Source organism: Pseudophryne corroboree (assembly GCF_028390025.1).
Source record: "Pseudophryne corroboree isolate aPseCor3 chromosome 5 unlocalized genomic scaffold, aPseCor3.hap2 SUPER_5_unloc_1, whole genome shotgun sequence".
NCBI lineage: Eukaryota > Metazoa > Chordata > Amphibia > Anura > Myobatrachidae > Pseudophryne > Pseudophryne corroboree.
The window spans coordinates 519,062-547,028 of record NW_026967598.1 but is presented as its reverse complement, the minus strand read 5'-3'; the positions used below and the strand labels follow the sequence as shown (position 1 = coordinate 547,028).

General features: G+C 49.9%; 1 long non-coding RNA gene across 1 annotated transcript; it reads left to right on the top strand.

The window, feature by feature from the left end:
* Nucleotides 1-62: 62 nt before the first annotated feature.
* LOC134985574 (uncharacterized) lies at nt 63-27,967 on the top strand. Its single transcript, XR_010191803.1, has 3 exons — nt 63-152; nt 23,434-23,497; nt 27,865-27,967. It is a non-coding gene; the product is annotated as an uncharacterized LOC134985574 (long non-coding RNA).

Genomic DNA, 27,967 nt, shown 5'->3' with positions numbered 1-27,967 from the left:
AGCTGGGTATAAAGAGACTGCAGAGTGTGAGAGACAGCTGGTTATATAGAGGGACTGCAGAGTGTGAGAGACAGCTGGCTATATAGAGGGACTGCAGAGTGTGAGAGACAGCAGGGTATACAGAGAACATGCAGAATATGAGAGACAGCTAGGTATAAAGAGACTGTAGAGTGTGAGAGACAGCTGGGTATAAAGAGACTGCAGAGTGTGAGAGACAGCTAGGTATAAAGAGACTGTAGAATGTGAGAGACAGCTGGTTATATAGAGGGACTGCAGAGTGTGAGAGACAGCTGGTTATAAAGAGACTGCAGAGTGTGAGAGACAGCTAGGTATAAAGAGACTGTAGAGTGTGAGAGACAGCTGGGTATAAAGAGACTGCACAGTGTGAGAGACAGCTAGGTATAAAGAGACTGTAGAGTGTGAGAGACAGCTGGTTATATAGAGGGACTGCAGAGTGTGAGAGACAGCTGGGTATAAAGAGACTGCAGAGTGTGAGAGACAGCTGGTTATATAGAAAGACTGCAGAGTGTTAGAGACAGCTAGGTATAAAGAGACTACAGAGTGTGAGAGCTGGTTATATAGAGAGACTGCAGAGTGTTCGAGACAGCTGGGTATAAAGAGACTGCAGAGTGTGACAGCTGGTTATATAGAGAGACTGCAGAGTGTTAGAGACAGCTGGGTATAAAGAGACTGCAGAGTGTGAGAGACAGCTGGCTATATAGAGGGACTGCAGAGTGTGAGAGACAGCTGGGTATACAAAGAAAATGCAGAGTGTGAGAGACAGCTGGCTATATAGAGAGACTGCAGAGTGTTAGAGACAGCTGGGTATAAAGAGACTGCAGAGTGTGAGAGACAGCTGGGTATAAAGAGACTGCAGAGTGTGAGAGACAGCTGGGTATAAAGAGACTGCAGAGTGTGAGAGACAGCTGGCTATATAGAGGGACCGCAGAGTGTGAGAGACAGCTGGCTATATAGAGGGACTGCAGAGTGTGAGAGACAGCTGGCTATATAGAGGGACAGCAGAGTGTGAGAGACAGCTGGCTATATAGAGGGACTGCAGAGTGTGAGAGACAGCTGGTTATATAGAGAGACTGCAGAGTGTGAGAGACAGCTAGGTATAAAGAGACTGCAGAGTGTGAGAGACAGCTGGCTATATAGAGGGACAGCAGAGTGTGAGAGACAGCTGGTTATATAGAGACTGCAGAGTGTGAGAGACAGCTGGTTATATAGAGAGACTGCAGAGTGTGAGAGACAGCTAGGTATGAAGAGACTGCAGAGTGTGAGAGACAGCTGGCTATATAGAGAGACTGCAGAGTGTGAGAGACAGCTAGGTATGAAGAGACTGCAGAGTGTTAGAGACAGCTGGTTATATAGAGACTGCAGAGTGTTAGAGACAGCTAGGTATAGAGACTGCAGAGTGTGAGAGACAGCTGGTTATATAGAGAGACTGCAGAGTGTGAGAGACAGCTGGCTATATAGAGGGACTACAGAGTGTGAGAGACAGCTGGCTATATAGAGGGACTACAGAGTGTGAGACAGCTGGCTATATAGAAGGACTGCAGAGTGTGAGAGACAGCTGGCTATATAGAGGGACTGCAGAGTGTGAGAGACAGCTGGCTATATAGAGGGACTACAGAGTGTGAGAGACTGCTGGCTATATAGAGGGACTACAGAGTGAGAGACAGCTGGCTATATAGAGGGACTACAGAGTGTGAGAGACAGCTGGCTATATAGAGGGACTGCAGAGTGTGAGAGACAGCTGGCTATATAGAGGGACTGCAGAGTGTGAGAGACAGCTGGGTATACAAAGAAAATGCAGAATGTGAGAGCAGTGTGTGACACAAATGGCTATATAGGGAGACTGCTGAGTGAGCGACAGCTAGGTATAAAGAGACTGCAGAGTGTGAGAGAGCTGGGTATATAGAGAGACTGCAGAGTGTGAGAGACAGCTGGGTATAGAGAGACTGCCTGCTAAATAGAGAGACTGCAGAGTGTGAGAGACAGCTGGGTATAAAGAGACTGCAGTGTGAGAGACAGCTGGTTATATAGAGAGACTGCAGAGTGTGAGAGACAGCTGGCTATATAGAGGGACTAGAGTGTGAGAGACAGCTGGGTATACAAAGAAAATGCAGAATGTGAGAGACTGCAGAGTGTGACACAACTGGCTATATAGGGAGACTTCTGAGTGAGACAGCTGGGTATACAGAGAGACCGCAGAGTGAGAGACAGCTAAGTATAAAGAGACTGCAGAGTGTGAGAGACAGCTGGCTATATAGAGGGACTGCAGAGTGTGAGAGACAGCTGGCTATATAGAGGGACTGCAGAGTGTGAGAGACAGCTGGCTATATAGAGGGACTGCAGAGTGTGAGAGACAGCTGGCTATATAGAGGGACTGCAGAGTGTGAGAGACAGATGGCTATATAGAGAGACTGCAGAGTGTGAGAGACAGATGGCTATATAGAGAGACTGCAGAGTGTGAGAGACAGATGGCTATATAGAGGGACTGCAGAGTGTGAGAGACAGATGGCTATATAGAGAGACTGCAGAGTGTGAGAGACAGATGGCTATATAGAGGGTCTGCAGAGTGTGAGAGACAGCTGGCTATATAGAGGGTCTGCAGAGTGTGAGAGACAGCTGGCTATATAGAGGGACTGCAGAGTGTGAGAGACAGCTAGATAAAGAGACTGCAGAGTGTGAGAGCTGGGTATATAGAGAGACTGCAGAGTGTGACAACTGGCTATATAGAGAGACTTCAGAGTGTGAGAGACAGCTGGGTACTAAATGAGAGAGTTACACAGTAGAGGTTGGAAGAGTAGGATTGGAGGATGTAGACAGAATGCAGATTTTAGACGGCTGGATAGAGCGTGTATAGTATGAGACTAGGGGTCTGCAGTGTGAGAGACGGTTGCACAGGAGAGGAGCTGACCTCTGATTGTGTCTGCATGTTGATAGATATGGGGCTGAGTATGTGAGAGTGTATGGTCTAGAATAAGAAACATCTGGAAGTAGAAACTGGGAAATCACTTATTCTGCAGCGGGTTACACTGGTATTCCACAGGGAATAACATCGGGGTGTAGAGTTGGATCTCGATCCGAGGCACCAACAGGCTAAAAGCTTTGACTGTTCCCAGGATGCATAGCGCCGCCTCCTCTATAGCCCCGCCTCCAGGCACTGGAGCTGAGTGTGTGAGTTGGTGCTGGCAGTGCAGGCAGGTAACAGGGAGGGCTGCGCTAGGCTGCCCTGAAAAGAGCTTTTACAGAAGACTTCACAGGCACTTACATGTGCTATATATCATGCTGCGGCTCCCTCGCCTCCCCCGGCGGCGCTGTATACTCCCGAGCTCTGGTTCCTGGGTACTTACAGCGGAGGGCTTCGGTTTTCTTCAGGGCACACACACTTGCCGCTGCTCTCCAGGATCGTGTGGCCGCATCATAGGGATGAGGTAAGAGGATCCCCCAGGCAGGACCCGCTGAAAACCGCGATCCGGCGCGGTCTCTAGGAGACGGGCCGCACGCTGGCGTGGACACTCTGGCCGTACGGGGACCCCACTAGACCACCAGGGCAAGGGGCACGGGTCGGATTTACAAAAAATCCGTTTTAATAGGCCCCGCAGTACCCGGTGGTGAAGTCCAGCAGAGGGGATAAGGCGCTGACCTGTAGCCCCTCCTCCAGCCCCAGGCGCCAACTACAGCGGATGTTCCCGCCCTGGAGCTGCATCTCGCTCTCTCCCTCACTCCCTGTCGGCTGCGCGGATACTGGGACTGCTGGGTGATGTCTCCTCTGTAAAGCCGCCTGTCTCATCAGCGCTGTGCATTTACAGGACACTTAAGTATTCTACATTTCTCTATCGTCCTAGTGGATGCTGGGGTTCCTGAAAGGACCATGGGGAATAGCGGCTCCGCAGGAGACAGGGCACAAAAAGTAAAGCTTTAGGATCAGGTGGTGTGCACTGGCTCCTCCCCTTATGACCCTCCTCCAAGCCTCAGTTAGATTTTTGTGCCCGGCCGAGAAGGGTGCAATCTAGGTGGCTCTCCTAAAGAGCTGCTTAGAAAAGTTTAGCTTAGGTTTTTTATTTTACAGTGAGTCCTGCTGGCAACAGGATCACTGCAACGAGGGACTTAGGGGAGAAGAAGTGAACTCACCTGCGTGCAGGATGGATTGGCTTCTTTGGCTACTGGACATTAGCTCCAGAGGGACGATCACAGGTACAGCCTGGATGGTCACCGGAGCCTCGCCGCCGGCCCCCTTGCAGATGCTGAAAAGAGAAGAAGGTCCAGAATCGGCGGCAGAAGACTCCTCAGTCTTCTTAAGGTAGCGCACAGCACTGCAGCTGTGCGCCATTGCTCTCAGCACACTTCACACGGCAGTCACTGAGGGTGCAGGGCGCTGGGAGGGGGGCGCCCTGGGAGGCAATGTAAACCTATTTTTTGGCAAAAAATACCTCACATATAGCCTCCGGGGGCTATATGGAGATATTTAACCCCTGCCAGAATCCGTTGAAGAGCGGGAGACGAGCCCGCCGAAAAAGGGGCGGGGCCTATCTCCTCAGCACACAGCGCCATTTTCCCTCACAGAAAGGCTGGAGGGAAGGCTCCCAGGCTCTCCCCTGCACTGCACTACAGAAACAGGGTTAAAACAGAGAGGGGGGGCACTAATTTGGCGTTAGAAATATATAAAAAGATGCTATAAGGGAAAACACTTATATAAGGTTGTCCCTATATAATTATAGCGTTTTTTGGTGTGTGCTGGCAAACTCTCCCTCTGTCTCTCCAAAGGGCTAGTGGGTCCTGTCCTCTATCAGAGCATTCCCTGTGTGTGTGCTGTGTGTCGGTACGTGTGTGTCGACATGTATGAGGACGATGTTGGTGAGGAGGCGGAGCAATTGCCTGTAATGGTGATGTCACTCTCTAGGGAGTCGACACCGGAATGGATGGCTTATTTAGGGAATTACGTGATAATGTCAACACGCTGCAAGGTCGGTTGACGACATGAGACGGCCGACAAACAATTAGTACCGGTCCAGACGTCTCAAAAACACCGTCAGGGGTTTTAAAACGCCCGTTTACCTTAGTCGGTCGACACAGACACGGACACTGAATCCAGTGTCGACGGTGAATAAACAAACGTATTCCTTATTAGGGCCACACGTTAAGGGCAATGAAGGAGGTGTTACATATTTCTGATACTACAAGTACCACAAAAGAGGGTATTATGTGGGATGTGAAAAAACTACCTGTAGTTTTTCCTGAATCAGATAAATTAAATGAAGTGTGTGATGATGCGTGGGTTCCCCCCGATAGAAAATTATTGGCGGTATACCCTTTCCCGCCAGAAGTTAGGGCGCGTTGGGAAACACCCCTTAGGGTGGATAAGGCGCTCACACGCTTATCAAAAAAATATCATATAAAAGTATATACACACATACTGGTGTTATACTGCGACCAGCGATCGCCTCAGCCTGGATGTGCAGAGCTGGGGTGGCTTGGTCGGATTCCCTGACTAAAAATATTGATACCCTTGACAGGGACAGTATTTTATTGACTATAGAGCATTTAAAGGATGCATTTCTATATATGCGAGATGCACAGAGGGATATTTGCACTCTGGCATCAAGAGTAAGTGCGATGTCCATATCTGCCAGAAGATGTTTATGGACACGACAGTGGTCAGGTGATGCAGATTCCAGACGGCACAAAGGTGTATTGCCGTATAAAGGAAGAGGAGTTATTTGGGGTCGGTCCATCGGACCTGGTGGCCACGGCAACTGCTGGAAAATCCACCGTTTTTACCCTAAGTCACATCTCTGCAGAAAAAGACACCGTCTTTTCAGCCTCAGTCCTTTCGTCCCTATAAGAGTCATATTTGCCCAGGGATAGAGGAAAGGGAAGAAGACTGCAGCAGGCAGCCCATTCCCAGGAACAGAAGCTTTCCACCGCTTCTGCCAAGCTCTCAGCATGACGCTGGGAACGTACAGGACCCCTGGATCCTACAAGTAGTATCCCAGGGGTACAGATTGGAATGTCGAAACGTTTCCCCCTCGCAGGCTCCTGAAGTCTGCTTTACCAAGGTATCCCTCCGACAAGGAGGCAGTATGGGAAAAAATTCACAAGCTGTATTCCCAGCAGGTGATAATCAAATTACCCCTCCTACAACAAGGAAAGGGGTATTATTCCACACTATGGCCCTCATTCCGAGTTGATCGGTCGCAAGGCGAATTTAGCAGAGTTACACACGCTAAGCCGCCGCCTACTGGGAGTGAATCTTAGCTTCTTAAAATTGCGACCGATGTATTCGCAATATTGCGATTACTAACTACTTAGCAGTTTCAGAGTAGCTTCAGACTTACTCTGCCTGTGCGATCAGTTCAGTGCTTGTCGTTCCTGGTTGACGTCACAAACACACCCAGCGTTCGCCCAGGCACTCCCACCGTTTCTCCGGCCACTCCTGCGTTTTTTCCGGAAACGGTAGCGTTTTCAGCCACACGCCCCTGAAACGCCGTGTTTCCGCCCAGTAACACCCATTTCCTGTCAATCACATTACGAGCGCCGGAGCGATGAAAAAGCCGTGAGTAAAATTACTTTCTACATAGCAAAGTTACTTGGCGCAGTCGCAGTGCGAACATTGCGCATGCGTACTAAGCGGATTTTCATTGCGATGCGATGAAAAATACCGAGCGATCAACTCGGAATGAGGGCCTATATTGTGGTACTGAAGCCAGAAGGCTAGGTGAGACCTATTCTAAATCTAAAAAAATTTGAACACTTACAAAGGTTCAAATCAAGATGGAGTCACTCAGAGCAGTGATAACGAACCAGGAAGAAGGGGACAATATAGTGTCCCGGGACATCAGGGATGCTTACCTCCATGTCCCAAATTTGCCCTTCTCACTAAGGGTACCTCAGGTTCGTGGTATAGAACTGTCACTGTCAGTTTCAGACGCTGCCGTTTGGATTGTCCAAGGCACCCCGGGTCTTTACCAAGGTAATGGCCGAAATGATGATTATTCTTCGAAGAAAAGGCGTCTTAATTACCCCTTACTTGGACGATCTCCTGATAAGGGCAAAGTCCAGGGAACAGTTGGAGGTCGGAGTAGCACTATCTCGGATACTGCTACAACAGCACGGATGGATTCTAAATATTCCAAAATCGCAGCTGATCCTGACGACACGTCTGCTGTGCCTAGGGATGATTCTGGACACAGTCCAGAAAAAGGTGTTTCTCCCGGAAGAGAAAGCCAGGGGGGAGTTATCCGAGCTAGTCAAGAACCTCCTAAAACCAGGAAAAGTGTCAGTGCATCATTGCACAAGGGTCCTGGTAAAAATGGTGGCTTCCTACGAAGCAATTCCATTCAGCAGATTTCACGCAAGAACTTTTCAGTGGGATCTGCTGGACAAATGGTCCGGATCGCATCTTCAGATGCATCAGCGGATAACCCTATATCCAAGGACAAGGGTGTCTCTCCTGTGGTGGTTACAGAGTGCTCATCTTCTAGAGGGCCGCAGATTCGGCATTCAGGATTGGATGCTGGTGACCACGGAGGCCAGCCCGAGAGGCTGGGGAGCAGTCACACAAGGAAAAAAAATTTTCCAGGGAGTGTGATCAAGTCTGGAGACTTTTCTCCACATAAATATACTGGAGCTAAGGGTACATTTATAATGCTCTAAGCTTAGCAAGACCTCTGCTTCAAGGTCAGCCGGTATTGATCCAGTGGGAAAAACATCACGGCAGTCGCCCACGTAAACAGACAGGGCGGCACAAGAAGCAGGAGGGCAATGGCAAAAACTGCAAGGACTTTTCGCTGGGCGGAAAATCATGTGATAGCACTGTCAGCAGTGTTTCATTCCGGGAGTGGAAACTCGGAAGCAGACTTCCTCAGCAGGCACGACCTCCACCCGGGAGAGTGGAAACTTCATCGGGAAGTTTTTCCACATGATTGTGAACCGTTGGGAAATACCAAAGGTGGACACGATGGCGTCCCGTCTGAACAAAAAACGGGACAGGTATTGCGCCAGGTCAAGAGACCCTCAGGCAATAGCTGTGGACGTTCTGGTAACACCGTGGGTGTACCAGTCGGTGTATGTGTTCCCTCCTCTGCTTCTCATACCTAAGGTACTGAGAATTATAAGACGTAGAGGAGTAAGAACTATACTCATGGCTCCGGATTGGCCAAGAAGGACTTGGTACCCGGAACTTCAAGAGATGCTCACAGAGGACTTATGGCCTCTGCCGCTAAGAAGGGACTTGTTTCAGCAAGTACCATGTCTGTTCCAAGACTTACCGCAGCTGCGTTTGACGGCATGGCGGTGGAACGCCGGATCCTAAGGGAAAAGGCATTCCGGAAGAGGTCATTCCTACCCTGGTCAAAGCCAGGAAGGAGGTGACCGCACAACATTATCACCACATGTGGCGAAAATATGTTGCGTGGTGTGAGGCCAGGAAGGCCCCACGAAGAAATTTCAACTCGGTCGATTCCTGCATTTCCTGCAAACAGGAGTGTCTATGGGCCTCAAATTGGGGCCCATTAAGGTTCAAATTTCGGCCCTGTCGATTTTCTTCCAGAAAGAATTGGCTTCAGTTCCTGAAGTCCAGAAGGTTGTCAAGGGAGTATTGCATATACAACCCCCTTTTGTGCCTCCAGTGGCACTGTGGGATCTCAACGTAGTTCTGGGATTCCTCAAATCACATTGGTTTAAAACCAGTCAAATCTGTGGATTTGAAGCATCTCACATGAAAAGTGACCATGCTCTTGGCCCTGGCCTGGGCCAGGCGAGTGTCAAATTGGTGGGTTTTTTCTCAAAAAAGCCCATATCTGTTTGTCCATTCGGACAGGGCAGAGCTGCGGACTCGTCCCCAGTTCTCTCCCTAAGGTGGTGTCAGTGTTTCACCTGAACCAGCTTATTGTGGTGCCTTGCGCCTACTAGGGACTTGGAGGACTCCAAGTTGCTGGATGTTGTCAGGGCCCTGAAAGTATAGGTTCCAGGACGGCTGGAGTCAGGAAAACTGACTTGCTGTTATCCTGTATGCACCCAACAAACTGGGTGCTCTTGCTTCTAAGCAGACTATTGCTAGTTGGATGTGTAATACAATTCAGCTTGCACATTCTGTGGCAGGCCTGCCACAGCCAAAATATGTAAATGCCCATTCCACAAGGAAGGTGGGCTCATCTTGGGCGGCTGCCCGAGGGGTCTCGGCTTTACAACTTTGCCGAGCGGCTATTTAGTCAGGGGCAAACACGTTTGTAAAATCCTACAAATTTGATACCCTGGCTAAGGAGGACCTGGAGTTCTCTCATTCGGTGCTGCAGAGTCATCCGCACTCTCCCGCCCGTTTGGGAGCTTTGGTATAATCCCCATGGTCCTTTCAGGAACCCCAGCATCCACTAGGACGATAGAGAAAATAAGAATTTACTTACCGATAATTCTATTTCTCGGAGTCCGTAGTGGATGCTGGGCGCCCATCCCAAGTGCGGATTATCTGCATTACTTGTACATAGTTACAAAAATCGGGTTATTATTGTTGTGAGCCATCTTTTCAGAGGCTCCGCTGTTATCATACTGTTAACTGGGTTCAGATCACAGGTTGTACAGTGTGATTGGTGTGGCTGGTATGAGTCTTACCCGGGATTCAAAATCCTTCCTTATTGTGTACGCTCGTCCGGGCACAGTATCCTAACTGAGGCTTGGAGGAGGGTCATAGGGGGAGGAGCCAGTGCACACCACCTGATCCTAAAGCTTTACTTTTTGTGCCCTGTCTCCTGCGGAGCCGCTATTCCCCATGGTCCTTTCAGGAACCCCAGCATCCACTACGGACTCCGAGAAATAGAATTATCGGTAAGTAAATTCTTATTTTCTCTAACGTCCTAAGTGGATGCTGGGGACTCCGTAAGGACCATGGGGAATAGCGGCTCCGCAGGAGACTGGGCACAAAAGTAAAGCTTTAGAACTACCTGGTGTGCACTGGCTCCTCCCCCTATGACCCTCCTCCAAGCCTCAGTTAGATTTTTGTGCCCGAACGAGAAGGGTGCACACTAGGTGGCTCTCCTGAGCTGCTTAGTGAAAAGTTTAGTTTTAGGTTTTTTATGTTCAGTGAGACCTGCTGGCAACAGGCTCACTGCACCGAGGGACTAAGGGGAGAAGAAGCGAACTCACCTGCGTGCAGAGTGGATTGGGCTTCTTAGGCTACTGGACATTAGCTCCAGAGGGACGATCACAGGCCCAGCCATGGATGGGTCCCAGAGCCGCGCCGCCGGCCCCCTTACAGAGCCAGAAGACAGAAGAGGTCCGGAAAAATCGGCGGCAGAAGACATCAGTCTTCAACAAGGTAGCGCACAGCACTGCAGCTGTGCGCCATTGTTACTCAGGCACACTTCACACTCCGGTCACTGAGGGTGCAGGGCGCTGGGGGGGGGGCGCCCTGAGACGCAATAAAAACACCTTGGATGGCAAAAAAAATACATCACATATAGCTCCTGGGCTATATGGATGAATTTAACCCCTGCCAGAATACACAGAAAAACGGGAGATAAGGCCGCCGAGAAGGGGGCGGAGCCTATCTCCTCAGCACACTGGCGCCATTTTCCCTCACAGCTCCGTTGGAGGGAAGCTCCCTGGCTCTCCCCTGCAGTCACTACACTACAGAAAGGGTTAAAAAAAGAGAAGGGGGGCACTAATTACGCGCAGTATTAAAGATACAGCAGCTATAAGGGGAAAAACACTTATATAAGGTTATCCCTGTATATATATATATATATAGCGCTCTGGTGTGTGCTGGCAAACTCTCCCTCTGTCTCCCCAAAGGGCTAGTGGGGTCCTGTCCTCTATCAGAGCATTCCCTGTGTGTGTGCTGTGTGTCGGTACGTTTGTGTCGACATGTATGAGGAGAAAAATTATGTGGAGACGGAGCAGATTGCCTGTAATAGTGATGTCACCCCCTAGGGGGTCGACACCTGAGTGGATGAACTGTTGGAAGGAATTACGTAACAGTGTCAGCTCTGTATAAAAGACAGTGGTTGACATGAGACAGCCGGCTACTCAGCTTGTGCCTGTTCAGACGTCTCATAGGCCGTCAGGGGCTCTAAAGCGCCCGTTACCTCAGATGGCAGATATAGACGCCGACACGGATACTGACTCCAGTGTCGACGGTGAAGAGACAAATGTGACTTCCAGTAGGGCCACACGTTACATGATTGAGGCAATGAAAAATGTTTTCTCTATCGTCCTAGTGGATGCTGGGGTTCCTGAAAGGACCATGGGAGGGGGGGGGGGGGGTAGCGGCTCCGCAGGAGACAGGGCACAAAAAGTAAAGCTTTCCGATCAGGTGGTGTGCACTGGCTCCTCCCCCTATGACTCTCCTCCAAGCCTCAGTTAGATTTTTGTGCCCGGCCGAGAAGGGTGCAATCTAGGTGGCTCTCCTAAAGAGCTGCTTAGAAAAGTTTAGCTTAGGTTTTTTATTTTACAGTGAGTCCTGCTGGCAACAGGATCACTGCAACGAGGGACTTAGGGGAGAAGAAGTGAACTCACCTGCGTGCAGGATGGATTGGCTTCTTGGCTACTGGACATCAGCTCCAGAGGGACGATCACAGGTACAGCCTGGATGGTCACCGGAGCCTCGCCGCCGGCCCCCTTGCAGATGCTGAAACAAGAAGAGGTCCAGAATCGGCGGCAGAAGACTCCTCAGTCTTCTAAAGGTAGCGCACAGCACTGCAGCTGTGCGCCATTTTCCTCTCAGCACACTTCACACGGCAGTCACTGAGGGTGCAGGGCGCTGGGAGGGGGGCGCCCTGGGAGGCAAATGAAAACCTATTTGGCTAAAAAATACCTCACATATAGCCTCCGGGGGCTATATGGAGATATTTAACCCCTGCCAGAATCCACTAAAGAGCGGGAGACGAGCCCGCCGGAAAAGGGGCGAGGCCTATCTCCTCAGCACACAGCGCCATTTTCCTTACACAGCTCCGCTGGTCAGGACGGCTCCCAGGTCTCTCCCCTGCACTGCACTACAGAAACAGGGTAAAACAAGAGAGGGGGGGCAAAATAGTGGCAAAAATTATATTATAAAAGCAGCTATACAGGGAGCACTTATTATAAGGCTATCCCTGTCATATATAGCGCTTTGGTGTGTGCTGGCAGACTCTCCCTCTGTCTCCCCAAAGGGCTAGTGGGGTCCTGTCTTCGTTAAGAGCATTCCCTGTGTGTCTGCTGTGTGTCGGTACGTGTGTGTCGACATGTATGAGGACGATATTGGTGTGGAGGCGGAGCAATTGCCAAATATGGGGATGTCACCTCCTAGGGGGTCGACACCAGAATGGATGCCTTTATTTATGGAATAACGGGATAGTGTCAACACGCTAAAGCAGTCGTTTGACGACATGAGACGGTCGGACAATCAATTAGTGCCTGTCCAGACGCCTCAAACACCGTCAGGGGCTGTAAAACGCCCTTTGCCTCAGTCGGTCGACACAGACCCAGACACAGGCACTGATTCCAGTGGCGACGGTGACGAATCAACCGTATTTCTCTATCGTCCTAGTGGATGCTGGGGTTCCTGAAAGGACCATGGGGAATAGCGGCTCCGCAGGAGACAGGGCACAAAAGTAAAGCTTTCCGATCAGGTGGTGTGCACTGGCTCCTCCCCCTATGACCCTCCTCCAAGCCAGTTAGATTTTTGTGCCCGGCCGAGAAGGGTGCAATCTAGGTGGCTCTCCTAAAGAGCTGCTTAGAAAAGTTTAGCTTAGGTTTTTTACTTTACAGTGAGTCCTGCTGGCAACAGGATCACTGCAACGAGGGACTTAGGGGAGAAGAAGTGAACTCACCTGCGTGCAGGATGGATTGGCTTCTTGGCTACTGGACATCAGCTCCAGAGGGACGATCACAGGTACAGCCTGGATGGTCACCGGAGCCTTGCCGCCGGCCCCCTTGCAGATGCTGAAGTAAGAAGAGGTCCAGAATCGGCGGCAGAAGACTCCTCAGTCTTCTAAAGGTAGCGCACAGCACTGCAGCTGTGCGCCATTTTCCTCTCAGCACACTTCACACGGCAGTCACTGAGGGTGCAGGGCGCTGGGAGGGGGGCGCCCTGGGAGGCAAATGAATACCTATTTTGGCTAAAAATACCTCACATATAGCCTCCGGAGGCTATATGGAGATATTTAACCCCTGCCAGAATCCGTTAAGAGCGGGAGACGAGGCCGCCGAAAAAGGGGCGGGGCCTATCTCCTCAGCACACAGCGCCATTTTCCCTCACAGAAAGGCTGGAGGGAAGGCTCCCAGGCTCTCCCCTGCACTGCACTACAGAAACAGGGTTAAAACAGAGAGGGGGGGCACTAATTTGGCGTTGGAAATATATAAAAAATGCTATAAGGGAAAACACTTATATAAGGTTGTCCCTATATAATTATAGCGTTTTTGGTGTGTGCTGGCAAACTCTCCCTCTGTCTCTCCAAAGGGCTAGTGGGTCCTGTCCTCTATCAGAGCATTCCCTGTGTGTGTGCTGTGTGTCGGTACGTGTGTGTCGACATGTAGGAGGACGATGTTGGTGAGGAGGCGGAGCAATTGCCTGTAATGGTGATGTCACTCTCTAGGGAGTCGACACCGGAATCGATGGCTTATTTAGGGAATTACGTGATAATGTCAACACGCTGCAAGGTCGGTTGACGACATGAGACGGCCGACAAACAATTAGTACCGGTCCAGACGTCTCAAAAACACCGTCAGGGGTTTTTAAAACGCCCGTTTACTTTAGTCGGTCGACACAGACACAGACAGGGACACTGAATCCAGTGTCGACGGTGAATAAACAAACGTATTCCTTATTAGGGCCACACGTTAAAGGCAATGAAGGAGGTGTTACATATTTCTGATACTACAAGTACCACAAAAGAGGGTATTATGTGGGATGTGAAAAAACTACCATAGTTTTTCCTGAATCAGATAAATTAAATAAAGTGTGTGATGATGCGTGGGTTCCCCCCGATAGAAAATTATGGGCGGTATACCCTTTCCCGCCAGAAGTTAGGGCGCGTTGGGAAACACCCCTTAGGGTGGATAAGGCGCTCACACGCTTATCAAAACAAGTGGCGGTACCGTCTATAGATAGGGCCGTCCTCAAGGACCAGCTGACAGGAGGCTGGAAAATATCATAAAAAGTATATACACACATACTGGTGTTATACTGCGACCAGCGATCGCCTCAGCCTGGATGTGCAGAGCTGGGGTGGCTTGGTCGGATTCCCTGACTAAAAATATTGATACCCTTGACAGGGACAGTATTTTATTGACTATAGAGCATTTAAAGGATGCATTTCTATATATGCGAGATGCACAGAGAGATATTTGCACTCTGGCATCAAGAGTAAATGCGATGTCCATAACTGCCAGAAGATGTTATGGACACGACAGTGGTCAGGTGATGCAGATTCCAGACGGCACAAAGGTGTATTGCCGTATAAAGGAAGAGGAGTTATTTGGGGTCGGTCCATCGGATCTGGTGGCCACGGCAACTGCTGGAAAATCCACCGTTTTTACCCTAAGTCACATCTCTGCAGAAAAAGATACCGTCTTTTCAGCCTCAGTCCTTTCGTCCCTATAAGATCATATCTGCCCAGGGATAGAGGAAAGGGAAGAAGACTGCAGCAGGCAGCCCATTCCCAGGAACAGAAGCGTTCCACCGCTTCTGACAAGTTCTCAGCATGGCGCTGAGACCGTACAGGACCCCTGGATCCTACAAGTAGTATCCCAGGGGTACAGAGTGGAATGTCGAGACGTTTCCCCTTCGCAGGCTCCTGAAGTCTGCTTTACCAAGGTCTCCCTCCGACAAGGAGGCAGTATGGGAAAAAATTCACAAGCTGTATTCCCAGCAGGTGATAATTAAATTACCCCTCCTACTACAAGAAAAGGGGTATTATTCCACACTATATTGTGGTACTGAAGCCAGAAGGCTAGGTGAGACTTATTCTAAAAAATTTTTTGAACACTTACAAAGGTTCAAATCAAGATGGAGTCACTCAGAGCAGTGATAACGAACCAGGAAAAAGGGGACTATATAGTGTCCCGGGACATCAGGGATGCTTACCTCTATGTCCCAAATTTGCCCTTCTCACTAAGGGTACCTCAGGTTCGTGGTGCAGAACTGTCACTATCAGTTTCAGACGCTGCCGTTTGGATTGTCCACGGCACCCCGGGTCTTTACCAAGGTAATGGCCGAAATGATGATTCTTCTTCGAAGAAAAGGCGTCTTAATTATCCCTTACTTGGACGATCTCCTGATAAGGGCATAGTCCAGGGAACAGTTGGAGGTCGGAGTAGCACTATCTAGGATACTGCTACAACAGCACGGGTGGATTCTAAATATTCCAAAATCGCAGCTGATCCCGACGACACGTCTGCTGTGCCTAGGGATGATTCTGGACACAGTCCAGAAAAAGGTGTTTCTCCCGGAAGAGAAAGCCAGGGAGTTATCCGAGCTAGTCAGGAACCTCCTAAAAACAGTGCATCATTGCACAAGGGTCCTGGTAAAAATGGTGGCTTCCTACGAAGCAATTCCATTCGGCAGATTTCACGCAAGAACTTTTCAGTGGGATCTGCTGGACAAATGGTCCGGATCGCATCTTCAGATGCATCAGCGGATAACCCTATATCCAAGGACAAGGGTGTCTCTCCTGTGGTGGTTATAGAGTGCTCATCTTCTAGAGGGCCGCAGATTCGGCATTCAGGATTGGATGCTGGTGACCACGGAGCCCAGCCCGAGAGGCTGGGGAGCAGTCACACAAGGAAAAAATTTCCAGGGAGTGTGATCAAGTCTGGAGACTTTTCTCCACATAAATATACTGGAGCTAAGGGTAAATTTATAATGCTCTAAGCTTAGCAAGACCTCTGCTTCAAGGTCAGCCGGTATTGATCCAGTGGGAAAAACATCACGGCAGTCGCCCACGTAAACAGACAGGGCGACACAAGAAGCAGGAGGGCAATGGCAAAAACTGCAAGGACTTTTCGCTGGGCGGAAAATCATGTGATAGCACTGTCAGCAGTGTTTCATCCCGGGAATGGAAACTGGGAAGCAGACTTCCTCAGCAGGCACGACCTCCAACCGGGAGAGTGGAAACTTCATCGGGAAGTTTTTTCCACATGATTGTAAACCGTTGGGAAATACCAAAGGTGGACATGATGGCGTCCCGTCTGAACAAAAAACGGGACAGGTATTGCGCCAGGTCAAGAGACCCTCAGGCCATAGCTGTGGACGTTCTGGTAACACCGTGGGTGTACCAGTCGGTGTATGTGTTCCCTCCTCTGCTTCTCATACCTAAGGTGCTGAGAATTATAAGACGTAGAGGAGTAAGAACTATACTCATGGCTCCGGATTGGCCAAGAAGGACTTGGTACCCGGAACTTCAAGAGATGCTTACAGAGGTCTTATGGCCTCTGCCGCTAAGAATGGACTTGCTTCAGCAAGTACCATGTCTGTTCCAAGACTTACCGCAGCTGCGTTTTGTCGGCATGGCGGTGGAAAGCCGGATCCTAAGGGAAAAAGGCATTCCGGAAGAGGTCATTCCTACCCTGGTCAAAGCCAGAAAGGAGGTGACCGCACAACATTATCACCACATGTGGCGAAAATATGTTGCGTGGTGTGAGGCCAGGAAGGCCCCACAAAGAAATTTCAACTCGGTCGTTTCCTGCATTTCCTGCAAACAGGAGTGTCTATGGGCCTCAAATTGGGGTCCATTAAGGTTCAAATTTCGGCCCTGTCGATTTTCTTCCAGAAAGAATTGGCTTCAGTTCCTGAAGTCCAGAAGTTTGTCAAGGGAGTATTGCATATACAACCCCCTTTTGTGCCTCCAGTGGCACTGTGGGATCTCAACGTAGTTCTGGGATTCCTCAAATCACATTGGTTTAAAACCAGTCAAATCTGTGGATCTGAAGCATCTCACATGAAAAGTGACCATGCTCTTGGCCCTGGCCTGGACCAGGCGAGTGTCAAATTGGTGGTTTTTTCTCAAAAAAGCCCATATCTGTTTGTCCATTCGGACAGGGCAGAGCTGCGGACTCGTCCCCAGTTCTCTCCCTAAGGTGGTGTCAGTGTTTCACCTGAACCAGCTTATTGTGGTGCCTTGCACCTACTAGGGACTTGGAGGACTCCAAGTTGCTAGATGTTGTCAGGGCCCTGAAAATATGTTCCAGGACGGCTGGAGTCAGGAAAACTGACTTGCTGTTATCCTGTATGCACCCAACAAACTGGGTGCTCTTGCTTCTAAGCAGACTATTGCTAGTTGGATGTGTAATACAATTCAGCTTGCACATTCTGTGGCAGGCCTGCCACAGCCAAAATATGTAAATGCCCATTCCACAAGGAAGGTGGGCTCATCTTGGGCGGCTGCCCGAGGGGTCTCGGCTTTACAACTTTGCCGAGCAACTACTTGGTCAGGGGCAAACACGTTTGCTAAATTCTACAAATTTGATACCCTGGCTAAGGAGGACCTGGAGTTCTCTCATTCGGTGCTGCAGAGTCATCCGCACTCTCCCGCCCGTTTGGGAGCTTTGGTATAATCCCCATGGTCCTTTCAGGAACCCCAGCATCCACTAGGACGATAGAGAAAATAAGAATTTACTTACCGATAATTCTATTTCTCGGAGTCCGTAGTGGATGCTGGGCGCCCATCCCAAGTGCGGTTTATCTGCAATACTTGTACATAGTTACAAAAATCGGGTTATTATTGTTGTGAGCCATCTTTTCAGAGGCTCCGCTGTTATCATACTGTTAACTGGGTTTAGATCACAAGTTGTACGGTGTGATTGGTGTGGCTGGTATGAGTCTTACCCGGGATTCAAAATTCCTCCCTTATTGTGTACGCTCGTCCGGGCACAGTACCTAACTGGCTTGGAGGAGGGTCATAGGGGGAGGAGCCAGTGCACACCACCTGATCGGAAAGCTTTACTTTTGTGCCCTGTCTCCTGCGGAGCCGCTATTCCCCATGGTCCTTTCAGGAACCCCAGCATCCACTACGGACTCCGAGAAATAGAATTATCGGTAAGTAAATTCTTATTTTACCCTATTCTGACCACTTGGTTGACATACATCAGGAATCTTGGGAATATCCAGGATTGAAATTTTCCCTATCTAAAAAGATGCTAGCTCGTTATCCTCTCGCTGCATAGTTAAGTAAAAATTGGGAAACCACCGCCGGTCTGGTGATGTCCTCTGCTCTGCCTGTCACTACCGTCACTTCGCTGAAGGAACCGACGGATAAGCGTGTGGAGAATTGCTTGAAGTCCATTTGCACTCTTGCAGCAGCTGTGCATAGGCCTACTCTTGCGGCTTCTTGGGCGGCAAAAGCTATTGAAGCCTGGGTTCAGGAAGTTGAAGCGGAACTATTGTCTGATTTTCCTGATAATGCTAGACAATATCTTTCAAATATTGTTATAGCATCTCATTATATTCAGGAGGCGGCATCTGTTGCAGGTGTCCTGGCAGCCAAAGCGTCTTCTTAGTCACTTCTGGCTCGCCGGATTCTCTGGTTGCGGTCCTGGTCTGTAGATCAGGACTTTAAAAAGAGCTTGGAGGTGATCCCTTTTAAGGGAAACATACTTTTTGGGGAAGATCTCAAGATTGTTGCTGAGTTGGCATCAGCTATGACTGCATGTCTGCCTAGTACTTCTCCTTCGGCTCTGAAGGCTAAGTACTTCCTTTCATTCCTTTCGACCTCCAGTAAAGCAAAAGGTCGGGTGTACCCGAAACAGGCTCGCACTTCCAGATCCACTAAGCCCAAACCTTAACGTGCCTGGGCTGCCCGTCGGCCTGCTTCCAAAACAGACAAGCCTGCTATATGACGGGGCGAGCCTCCCCCTGGGGGATGCCAGGGTTGGAGGCCGACTTCTATGGTTTGCCCAGGTGTGGTTACAGACCACTTTGGACGCTTGGGTAAGGGAAGTAGTCATTCACGGATACGCCATCTCTTTCAAGAAACATCCCCCTCGCCAGTTTTGCTCAACAAACAGCCCTACGGATCAGGTAAAAGCAAAAACTCTCTGTGACAGGACGGTACCGTACGAAAGCACTCGCCGCTTTCGCGTCCCGTTGACTGCGCACAGATTGGAAGGTCAAGCCGCACGAGGCCTGACCACATAGGGGATTCCCGCTTACCGTCAGTAACCGCCTGTTACTGACTCCACCCACTGCGCTGTGGGCGGGTTCTCGCTGCCACCACCAAACTCCTAACCTGCCGTGGCGTTTGGAACCACGGTTCTGCTCTGTATGTGCCGACGCACTGCTTTACCACAGCTGTGTGGTGCTGACGAATCCCCCACTAGCCACTTGCTAGGCCTCTACCGGTAGCTGGCGGAAGGCGGAGCTTGGAGACGCTAGGTGCTTCCCTGGACAGCCGGAGAACGGAGCTAGGTTTGGCCTAACCCTGTTGGTCACAAGATGAAGCAGTCTTCTTGAGGCAAAGATGTTTATTGCTCAAATAACCTTTAAAAAGGCTCCTCCCTATTGCTAGGGGTAACAGCATACAATCAGATGTTTTCAGCAGAATAAGATGGAATAACACAACTCTGGAGGCACGCAGGTCTCCTTTTTATGTCAGTTTTCCACACAGTATCACAGGGGGGTAAGCCCTCCCTGTCTTCTCCAACCAATCAGGTTATTTTACAAAATACCAATAAATTACATTTTACAAGGATATAAGTGCAATAAAACAATATCCTCCTTCCTGTCACCCAGACAACGTTTGGTATCAGATTAACATTCACTATTGATAAATTTATCACATATCTTCAAAATACAAATGTGTCTGGTCATTCCCATCTGCAGGCAATCCCAGTGTTTAAGATTACAACAGGAATAGCTACAATACAAACAAACGGTCTTCCTTCCTTTATCTGCCATTCACGGATCGTATATCAATTACATCCCCTACATGAAACAGATTCCAAGCCCATAGACCCAGTGATTAGTATCTCTCTCTAAGGAACTTACACATCAAAAGGTATTGTCCTTCACACCTCACTGCTAGGACAGGGCCCTTAGCATGCCACTTCCTATTTCCAGAGGATAAGAGTTGCTTATTCAGACAGCTATAGTAACTGCATTTTTCCTTTAAATATACACCAAGCCTGTCTTGAATATAAAATAGATACAGTTAAACATGCCTTCCTGCAATGGTGCAAAGAGCACTACATATGACATGTTAAAAGTAAAACACATCATTAAACAAACTTTTAAACAGTCCGTAACATGGCGCCGGGCACGAGGGTTAACCCCTTCAGTGCTGCAGACGCCATTACACGTGTGGCTGGCTAGTCTCTCCGGCCACACTCTCCATTTGGTGGTACAATCTCTCCTGGATACAGGAGTGATAGTGCCGGTGCCTATGGCTCAGAGAGGCAGGGGGTACTAGTCCACGCTGTTCCTAGTCCCGAAACCAAATGTGTCATCTCGGCCCATTCTCAGCCTCAAGTCTTTGAACAGTTTTGTGAAAGTTTCCAAATTCCGTATGGAAACGCTTTGCTCTATTGTTCTGGCTTTGGAGCCCAAGGACTATATGTTATCCCTGGACATACAGGGTACTTACCTGCATATTCCTATTGCCGTGTCGCATCAGCAATACCTGAGGTTTGCTATTGGCAACCTACATTTTCAATTCCAGGCCTTACCTTTTGGTCTGACCACGGCTGCACGAATTTTCACCAAGGTCACGACGGCTCTGCTCTGCCGTCAGGGTATCAGGATCCTGCCGTATCTGGACGATTTGTTGATCCTGGTGAGCTCACCAGAGGTTCTACTTCGTCATCTGGAACTGACGGTCCAATTCCTACAAGCCCACGGGTGGCTCATCAACGAAGAAATCCTCTCTGGTCCCTGCTCAGAGCATGGTGCACCTGGGGGCATTGTTGGACACCCACAACCAATGGTTGTTTTTGTCTCCGGAGAAGATCCTTAAACTTCAGGACAAAATAACGACACTTCCTATCCCGCCCACGTGTGTCGATACACTCTGCGATGCAAGTACTGGGCCTCATGGTGTCGCCTTTCGACATGTTAGAGTACGCTCAATTTCACTCCCGTCCTCTCCAGAGGTTAAATCTTTCCAAATGGGACGGCCTGCCTCACTGGATCAGGACTCGCAGGATCTCCTTAACTCCGGAGGTTCGCCTGTCACTGACCTGGTGGCTACAGGACCAGCAATTGAGCAGGTGTCGTCCCTTCTGGATCTCCAACTGGGTCCTTCTGACGACGGATGCCAGTCTGCGCGGTGTTGGAGCAACACTCTCTTCAGAGTTGGTGGACCAGGGAGGAATCTCTCCTCCCGATAAACATTCTGGAATTGCGGCAGTGTTCAATGCATTGACACGAACAGGCCTTTTCTGTACCAGAGGCAGGGCTAAAGTACAGTCAGACAACGCCACCACTGTGGCGTACATAAATCATCAAGGTGGCACTCGAAGTCGCATGGCAATGTGGGAAGTGTCACAGATACTTCAATGGGCGGAACGCCATCTGCCAGCCATATCGGCAGCGTTCATTCCGGGAGTCCTCAACTGGGAAGCGGACTTCCTCAGTCGTCAGGATGTACACGCCGGAGAGTGGAGCCTTCATCCAGAAGTCTTTCAACTCCTAGTGGACAATTGGGGCCTACCAGACGTAGACCTGATGGCGTCTCGATACAATCACAAGGTTCCGTTCTTCGGAGCAAGGACAAGGGATCCTCAAGCAGCGTTCGTGGATGCACTGGCAATTCCATGGAACTTTCAGCTGCCGTACGTGTTCCCTCCGGTGTCACTTCTGCCCAGGGTAATACGGAAGTTCAAGCAAGAAGGAGGAATCCTATTTCTAATCGCTCTGGCATGGCCCAGACGACATTGGTTCTAACACCTGCAGGGTCTCTCGATAGAGCATCCCCTTCTACTTCCGCAGCGCCCAGACCACCTTGTTCAGGGCCCTTGTGTCTACCAGGATCTGCCCCGGCTGGCTTTAACAGCATGGCTCTTGAAGCTTCAGTACTGAGGGCCAAAGGGTTTTTCTGAGGCGGTCATTCAAACTATGTTGAAGGCCCGTAAACCGGCTTCTGCTCGGATTTATTATAGGGTCTGGAATTCTTACTTCACATGGTGTGCTGCTAAGAATTTTGATGCATTCAAGTTCAGTACTGCCAATCTTTTGGCTTTCCTACAACATGGCCTGGACTTAGGCCTTGGTCTGGCCTCCCTCAAGGTTCATATTTCTGCCTAGTCGATATGGTTTCAGAGAAAAATTGCGACTCTGCCTAATGTTCATACATTCATTCAGGGTGCTTTACGGATTCAGCCTCCCTATGTTCCTCCTGTGGCTCCTTGGGATTTGTCAGTTGTTCTGGACGCCTTACAAGAGTCTCCGTTTGAACCTCTTTAGTCTGTGCACCTTAAGTGGCTTACTCTTAAGGTCCTATTTTTGCTGGCTATCGCCTCTGCTAGACGGGTTTCAGACTTAGGTGCCTTGTCCTGTTGGTCACTTTTTCTGATTTTTCACCGTGACCGGGCACTTCTTAGAACTCGCCCTGGTTATCTGCCTAAGGTGGTGTCGTTCTTCCACCTTAACCAAGAGATTGTGGTTCTGGCCTTTACCTCTCCAGGTTTATCCTCCAAAGAGAGGTTTTTGTATGTGGTACGGGCTCTCCGTATCTATGTGAAGAGGACAACCTCCATTAGGAAGTCTGATTCTCTCTTTGTACTGTTTGGTTTTCACAAACGTAGCTGGCCTGCTAATAAGCAGACCTTGGCCAGATGGATTAGAATGGTGATTGCACATGCTTATGTACAGGCTAATCTTCCAGCTCCTGCTACCATCAAAGGCCATTCTACTCGGTCTGTTGGACCTTCTTGGGCGGCCTGCCGTGGTGCGACCTTTGAACAATTGTGCAAGGCGGCTACGTGGTCCTCAGTGAACACGTTCATATGGTTCTATGCTTTCGATACTTCCGCCTCCCAGGACGCCTCCTTTGGACGCCGGGTTCTTGTGCCTGCTACAGTGCATTATTCCCTGTGGAATACCAGCGTATCCCACTGCAGAAAAAGAGATTTATGGTTAGAACCTACGTTTGTTAAATCTCTTTCTGCGAGGTACACTGGGATCCACAGGGCGCCCACCCTGACGCACTTAGCTTCTTTGGGTTTGTATGGCATTAGCCGCTGGTACCTTCTCCTGTCGTGAGAGTGTGGTGTATGTGGCTACTAACACCTGCCGTCTCTTTACCTGCTGCTGCATTGCACTGGTTAACAAAACTGAGCTCCTGTGCCTGGAGGCGGGGTTATAGAGGAGGCGGTGCAGTGCATCCTGGGAACAGTCAAAGCTTTAGCCTGTTGATCAAGATCCAACTCTACACCCCGATGTTATTCCCTGTGGAATTCAGTGTACCTCGCAGAAAAAGATTTAACAAAGGTAAGTTCTTACCATAAATCTCCTTTTTTCAGAGCGTGACCTGCGGAACATCTCCTGAGTGCACGTTTAGCGATGGAAGCATCTGCAGAACATGGGGTGAGACAGTAGGGACTTGTTAGGTTGATGTCTCTATCTTTACACAGCACTAATGTTTAGTTGCCCCCTGGATTGCACATGATGGCTTCTAATTCTAATACAATAAATAGGTGACCAGTCCATCCGGTTATTGCAGCCAGAGAACCCTCAGTCACCTGTAGTTAGATGGATCCATGTGTGTGACAGACGGTGGGATATCCATGTCATTCTCCGGTCTTATCTTGCACTGGGGACTGTACGGCTCCCATAGGTGTCAGTCAGAGGCGGATTGGCCATAGGGTCTATAGGGAAGATTCCCGGTGGGCCGACGCACCCGCGGGGCCTGTTTTGTCTGAGGACATGTGGTCCTATTTATAGACATAATGAATAATTTGCATATATGAAAATGACTTTGCCACTTCGCCTGTGATTGCAGATAATCTAGTGTATGGTCTGTCTGCCTGCTTGGCTGACCTATAAGATTGTGTGAAGAGTGATTGGGATACGGTTGGTGTAATAAGTAAGAAAATATATATTTCTAAAGAATGATATAGTTTCCTAAATTCTGAAGGTGTATCATATAATGTGCTCATAATATTTAATTTTATTTCTTTTTAACTCCCCCCTTGATGCTGGACATGCCCACTATCTGGAAGGTCTTGGGGGGAGGGTGCTGCTGCCATGGCCCATGGATAGACCTTACACCTCTGGTGCCGCCCATGTGGGGCCACTAGTACAACTTTTTCCAGGGCCGCTTTTATTTCCCAATCCGCCCCTGGTGTCAGTACATGACATTTTCTAGAGATGGAGCAGACTCTCCAGCTCCCACTGGTGGTTAGACTCCCCTACTGACACAGGTGCTAGTTCTGATAGATGGGATGACTCACCTGCTAAACGTCACCAAGTGGAAGCGGTGGTGGGGACTCCTCTGCTCACACAGGTGTCAGTTGCTGGGGGTGTAGTGCAGACACATGTCAGTAAATGGCGGTGGTGGGGACTCCTCTGCTCACACAGGTGTCAGTTGCTGGGGGTCTAGTGGAGACACATGTCAGTAAATGGTGGTGGTGGGGCCTCCTCTGCTCACACAGGTGTCAGTTGCTGGGGATGTAGTGCAGACACATGTCAGTAAATGGTGGTGGTGGGGCCTCCTCTGCTCACACAGGTGTCAGTTGCTGGGGATGTAGTGCAGACACATGTCAGTAAATGGTGGTGGTGGGGCCTCCTCTGCTCACACAGGTGTCAGTTGCTGGGGATGTAGTGCAGACACATGTCAGTAAATGGCGGTGGTGGGGACTCCTCTGCTCACACAGGTGTCAGTTGCTGGGGGTGTAGTGCAGACACATGTCAGTAAATGGCAGTGGTGGGGACTCCTCTGCTCACACAGGTGTCAGTTACTGGGGGTGTAGTGCAGATACATGTTAGTAAATGGCAGTGGTGGGGACTCCTCTGCTCACACAGGTGTCAGTTACTGGGGGTGTAGTGCAGATACATGTTAGTAAATGGCAGTGGTGGGGACTCCTCTGCTCACACTGGTGTCAGTTACTGGGGGTGTAGTGCAGATACATGTTAGTAAATGGCAGTGGTGGGGACTCCTCTGCTCACACAGGTGTCAGTTGCTAGGGGTGTAGTGCAGACACATGTTAGTAAATGGCAGTGGTGGGGACTCCTCTGCTCACACAGGTGTCAGTTGCTGGGGGTCTAGTGCAGACACATGTCAGTAAATGGCAGTGGTGGGGACTCCTCTGCTCACACAGGTGTCAGTTGCTGGGGGTGTAGTGCAGACACATGTTAGTAAATGGCAGTGGTGGGGACTCCTCTGCTCACACAGGTGTCAGTTGCTGGGGATGTAGTGCAGACACATGTTAGTAAATGGCAGTGGTGGGGACTCCTCTGCTCACACAGGTGTCAGTTGCTGGGGGTGTAGTGCAGACACATGTTAGTAAATGGCAGTGGTGGGGACTCCTCTGCTCACACAGGTGTCAGTTGCTGGGGGTGTAGTGCAGACACATGTTAGTAAATGGCAGTGGTGGGGACTCCTCTGCTCACACAGGTGTCAGTTACTGGGGGTGTAGTGCAGATACATGTTAGTAAATGGCAGTGGTGGGGACTCCTCTGCTCACACTGGTGTCAGTTACTGGGGGTGTAGTGCAGATACATGTTAGTAAATGGCAGTGGTGGGGACTCCTCTGCTCACACAGGTGTCAGTTGCTAGGGGTGTAGTGCAGACACATGTTAGTAAATGGCAGTGGTGGGGACTCCTCTGCTCACACAGGTGTCAGTTGCTGGGGGTCTAGTGCAGACACATGTCAATAAATGGCAGTGGTGGGGACTCCTCTGCTCACACAGGTGTCAGTTGCTGGGGGTGTAGTGCAGACACATGTTAGTAAATGGCAGTGGTGGGGACTCCTCTGCTCACACAGGTGTCAGTTACTGGGGGTGTAGTGCAGACACATGTCAGTAAATGGTGGTGGTGGGGACTCCTCTGCTCACACAGGTGTCAGTTACTGGGGGTGTAGTGCAGACACATGTCAGTAAATGGTGGTGGTGGGGACTCCTCTGCTCACACAGGTGTCAGTTGCTGGGGGTGTAGTGCAGACACATGTCAGTAAATGGCAGTGGTGGGGACTCCTCTGCTCACACAGGTGTCAGTTACTGGGGGTGTAGTGCAGACACATGTCAGTAAATGGTGGTGGTGGGGACTCCTCTGCTCACACAGGTGTCAGTTGTGTTAGGTTCCTGGTGCTCAGAACAAGGGAGATGTTATGAAGCGAGTCCAGAGCACCAGGACGGAATGCTGGGAAAGGGGAATGGAAAGGGAATAGCCCCTGGCGCCCTATCTCCGTTGTCTCACCCGTGCTGTCAGTACACTCTTGCGAGACTATGGTTGCTTGAGCCCATGGCAGCCGCGTTTGAAGGGCGGATTACGTCTGCCCAACTTCGATGCCCCCTCAGGTCTTAATGAGAGACAAAGAGTGAACCGAGACAGGGTGATAACAAGGGGCCCTCTGACTAAACAACAAGGCCAGGGGCTACTAACAAACCTAAAACCAAAGTATGTGCGGCTTGCCGCCAAAGGAAAAGAACAACAAAGGAAATGCTGACCACACGCCGACACAATACTTTTGTGTACCGGCGGTGACAGCATAAGCAGAACCCTCTGCAAAACACCAGTGACAGAAATAATAAGGGAATACAGCGGCCTAAGCCAACGGACGCGGCCGTGCCGCTACTCACGGAACCGGTACGAATACTGGCAAACGGACAGGAACTCCCAATGCTGCTGACACAGACTCTCAGAACTGGAGGACAGGCAGAATCCCAAACGACAGACCGGTGGACACCAAGAAGCCAGAAACTTGCACAGGCAAAGGTACTGGACCTCAGGACAGGAACGCCTCACGGCAGGACACGGGATCAGACATAGGAATCGACACAGGGACTGACACAGGAATCGACACAGGAAGTTCAGGAACTAGCAGGAACCAAGCTCAGAACTCAAGCAGACTGAAAACCCAGGAATATCACCAGCATCTGTGAATTGCAAACAGCCAGCATATAACAGAGAGGCCTAATTAATAATCCCATGTAGCTGCCTTGTTGCATGATTCCAAACTGACCAGATGCAATTAGCAGCCAGGTGAGGCTGAACACAAGGGAACAAGCTGCAATTACACAGACTCACCAGCGGCAGCAGACAAGAGTATTCTAAAACAGAGCAACAGGAAATCCTGGCATGCAAGACAACTTTATAAACATAAAATGGGAATGAACCACTACCTGTGGTTCATAACAAGTTGCTGGAGGTGTAGTGCAGATACATGTTAGTAAATGGCGGTGGTGGGGACTCCTCTGCTCACACAGGTGTCAGTTGCTGGGGGTGTAGTGCAGACACATGTCAGTAAATGGCGGTGGTGGAGACTCATCTGCTCACACAGGTGTCAGTTGCTGGGGGTGTAGTGCAGACACATGTTAGTAAATGGCAGTGGTGGGGACTCATCTGCTCACACAGGTGTCAGTTACTGGGGGTGTAGTGCAGACACATGTCAGTAAATGGCAGTGGTGGGGACTCATCTGCTCACACGGGTCAGTTGCTGGGGGTGTAGTGCAGACACATGTCAGTAAATGGCAGTGGTGGGGACTCATCTGCTCACACAGGTGTCAGTTACTGGGGATGTAGTGCAGACGCATGTCAGTAAATGGTGGTGGTGGGGACTCCTCTGCTCACACAGGTGTCCGTTACTGGGGATGTAGTGCAGACACATGTCAGTAAATGGCGGTGGTAGGGCCGTCTGGCAGCAGTGGGACGTAGTGTGATATGGCGCAGTAAGTGATGGGAGGGGTCATGTGGTAAGTTTCTGTTAGAGTCACATTGTTCCCTCTTCTTGCAGACAATTGGACAGCTCTTTCTGGCTCTGTATGAGATGGGCTTCGAGGAGTCGCAGGTGCAGGCTGCCCTCAGAGCAGGGTGTTTCAAGGTTCAGGATGCTGCAG